This window comes from Pelobates fuscus, chromosome 9 (assembly GCF_036172605.1).
Source record: "Pelobates fuscus isolate aPelFus1 chromosome 9, aPelFus1.pri, whole genome shotgun sequence".
NCBI classification, from domain to species: domain Eukaryota; kingdom Metazoa; phylum Chordata; class Amphibia; order Anura; family Pelobatidae; genus Pelobates; species Pelobates fuscus.
This window is the reverse complement of record NC_086325.1, coordinates 170,898,639-170,902,385: the sequence shown is the minus strand read 5'-3', so window position 1 is coordinate 170,902,385 and position 3,747 is coordinate 170,898,639. Positions and strand designations below refer to the sequence as shown.

At 45.5% G+C, this 3,747-nt stretch overlaps 1 long non-coding RNA gene across 1 annotated transcript; it reads right to left on the bottom strand.

Annotated features, from left to right (window-relative positions):
• Window positions 1-468: 468 nt before the first annotated feature.
• LOC134572719 (uncharacterized) lies at window positions 469-1,048 on the bottom strand. Its single transcript, XR_010085296.1, has 2 exons — window positions 906-1,048; window positions 469-620 (listed from the first exon to the last, which is right to left on the bottom strand). It is a non-coding gene; the product is annotated as an uncharacterized LOC134572719 (long non-coding RNA).
• Window positions 1,049-3,747: the final 2,699 nt, after the last annotated feature.

Sequence of the window (3,747 nt, the reverse complement as noted above, 5' to 3'; positions counted from 1 at the left end):
AATGAAATGAATGGAAGTGGTATTGGTGCCCTTATTGTCCGTTAAACTTACTATTTATAGAAATATTATAATCTCCCCTCTTTTATTGTCTTTCTGTACATCTTTTTCTGTTACAGAAACTTTCAAGTAAATAATAAAATGTTGGTTTTTGGATGTGGTTTCCCATTAATAGAGTGAGGAGAGGGATGATGATGGCTCGGTGCTGACAGTACGGTAAGAACACAATGTTATGTTTAGCTTGTAGCCAGGGTTTCTGTTTTAATGTGTTATTTGGTAAAAGCAGCAGTTACATGGAAGACACCAGTGCCCAGCTATTGAACCCCCTGACGGTCTTTATATTTGGGGTACAGTAATGGAGGTACAAGTTCTGTATGAGCAGATTAGGCCTGGTTAAAGCTGTCAGTCTCCTACATTCTCTGTGCTAACGTGTACCCACAGATAAACCATATAGTCACACAGGATACAAAGTGGATTTCAGCAGGATTTGCATTTTATTTACTACACAAAGGGACATAGACTCCTCATAGACAATCACATACATCAAGAAAGAAATCTGCATTCTGATGCTTTCCTCCCGGCCGGCCTTATGACGGAGTCTGCGTTCACTCACTCTCTCCCTTCTGCAGGTAAAAGAGGTCATGTTAGTGTTAGTCTGACTGTGTGGTTGTGAATGGCTCATTGGAACAGTCCCTTGGCTATCACAGAGGCAGACAATGCATTCTAGAGTAGACACTGGGTCATTTGAATCAGTTGTGAGATGTCAGCCATGTTTCTGGATGCAGATCTGTATCACTCTCTAATGAATATAGATCACACATAGTCTGCTGGACCTTTCTAAATTACTCTCTGGTGTTTCATAAATCTTACATTTCATGAAAAACAGTGAGAAATAACCAGATTCTTACCTTGCCCCCCATGTCACGGCTCTTTGCCCTCAGTTTGTTGACTTGAGACTCGGCAATGTCCGCTCTCTCCTCGGCTTCCTCTAGCTCATGTTGGACCTTTCTGAAGCGGGACAGGTGTGCGTTGGCCTGCTCTTCCTGAGTGACAGATAAGATAGGTGGTTATATATTACATTTCAGATGGCATTATTCTGTCTTAAATAGTGATGTACCGAACTGTTCGCTGGCGAATAGTTCCTGGCGAACATAGCATGTTCGCGTTCGCCACGGCGGGCGAACACATGCGCGGTTCGATCCGCCCCCTATTCATCATCATTGAGTAAACTTTGACCCTGTGCCTCTCGGTCAGCAGACACATTCCAGCAAATTAGCAGCAGACCCTCCCTTCCAGACCCTCCCACCTCCCTCCCAGCATCCATTTTCGATTCATTCTGAAGATGCATGCTTAGTGAGAGGAGGGAAAGTGTAGCTGCTGCTGATTTGATAGGGAAATTGATAGCTAGGCTAGGGTATTCAGTGTCCACTACAGTCCTGAAGGACTCATCTGATCTCTGCTGTAAGGACAGCACCCCAAAAAGCCCTTTTTAGGGCTAGAACACCAGGCTGCTTTTTTTTTTATTTTATTTTTTCTGTGTAATGTAATTGCAGTTGCCTGCCTGCCAGCTTCTGTGTCAGGCTCACAGTGGATACTGTGCCCACTTGCCCAGTGCCACCACTCATATCTGGTGTCACAATAGCTTAAGCTTGCATTTAAAAACAAAACATTTGTTTTTTGGCTTCCAATAGTGGCAGTCACCTTTTATGGGGTGTGTTCAGCCCTTTAGTATTCAGGGAAAGTATTTTGAGTGACATTACTCCGGCTATAATTTAGCGAGTGTTGGTGAATATGGTTCTGCCGTATTGCTTAACCCTGTCTATCACCTTACTTCTTTGATATCGTGGGTGGGGGCGGGATGGGTGTGGTAGGGTATCAATGCACTACAGTGCAACTTAAACTATATACAAGACCCGTTAGCCGGGTGGCTTAGCGCAGAGGTCTGCCAACGGGTAAATAAATGGCTTATTGGGTAAGCCGCGTGGGGCGCTGTGGGCGTTGGTGGTTGGTACTTGTTATGTATTATTCTATATTTTTTTATTTTTGGGGGGGTTAGGTTACTCTGGTTTGCTGGTATCAACCAGACGTAATGTTATATGTATACCTTCCCCTGCTAATACACCATACGGTTGGTGTGCCTTAACGGTACAATTAGATGCAGATAAAGGAAATAACAGTGTAAATCAGGTAACGTAAACAATTAAACAGTTAGCCACCTACGTGGACTGTCGGCTGTGGAACATTCTGGTGGTGGACACAGCATGCGTTCATTGGCGTGCTGTCGGGCTGACCCCGGGTGCCGATGCATGCTGTCTGACTGTGCCACTAGCTCCTTGCGACGACCTCCCCCTGCTTCCAACTCGTCTCCTCCTCCTCTCTGTCTCCCCATCTGAACTGTCGCCCTGTTCTTCTTCTTGCCGAGCGGGCACCCACGTGACATCCATGGACGCATCGTCACCATCAACCGCTTCACTTGTATCTGACAACTCAGCAAAGGAAGCAGCAGCGGGTACAACATCATCATCATCACACCGTACGTCCATGTGTGTAATGCTGCCTGACTGAGACATATCCCTGTTATCTACATCCTCTGGCAATAATGGTTGCGCATCACTCATCACTCAATCATTTCTTCAAACGGATGTGTAAATAACTCCTCTGACAGATAAAGTGAAGCGGCTGTGGTGCTAGTGTTTGCGGTGGCGGCAGGCGGGTGAGTGGTATCTTGAGAGGTGCCCGAAGCTAAGCTGGAGGAGGATGGTGCGTCAAGGTTCCGAGCGGAAGCTGTAGAAGATTGGGTGTCCTGTATTAGCCAGTCAACTATGTCCTCAGAACTTTTCAAGTTCAGGGTACGTGGCCTCTGAAAATTGGGCATTATTCTAGGGCAAAAGGGAATCACAGCACGACGGCTCCTGCGGGGTGGCCTGCCTCTGCCTGTCATTCTTTTTTGGATTAGTGGTACTATGCGTACAAGCTACTGTGAGACCAGATATGAGTGGCAATGTGCACTGGCAGAGGTTGGCAGAGTACACGCTGTAGGCCTGACACACCCGCTTGAAGACAACTAACTGCTATTCAATCTATAACAGTGAAAAAAGTTTTTGGGTTTTAAATGCACGCTATTGTGACACCAGATATTAGTGGCAATGTGCACTTACAGAGGTTGGCAGAGTACACGCTGTAGGCCTGACACACACGCTTGAAGACAACTAACTGCTATTCAATCTATAACAGTGAAAAAAGTTTTTTGGTTTTAAATGCACGCTATTGTGACACCAGATATTAGTGGCAATGTGCACTTGCAGAGGTTGGCAGAGTACACGCTGTAGGCCTGACACCCGCTTGGAGACAAGTACCTGCTATTCAATCTATAACAGTGAAAAATGTTTTTTGGTTTTAAATGCACGCTATTGTGACACCAGATATGAGTGGCAATGTGCACTTGCAGAGGTTGGCAGAGTACACGCTGTAGGCCTGACACCCGCTTGAAGACAACTAACTGCTATTCAATCTATAACAGTGAAAAAAGTTCTTTGGTTTTAAATGCACGCTATTGTGACACCAGATATGAGTGGCAATGTGCACTTGCAGAGGTTGGCAGAGTACACGCTGTAGGCCTGACACCCGCTTGAAGACAACTAACTGCTATTCAATCTATAACAGTGAAAAAAGTTCTTTGGTTTTAAATGCACGCTATTGTGACACCAGATATGAGTGGCAATCTGCACTTGCAGAGGTTGGCAGAGTACA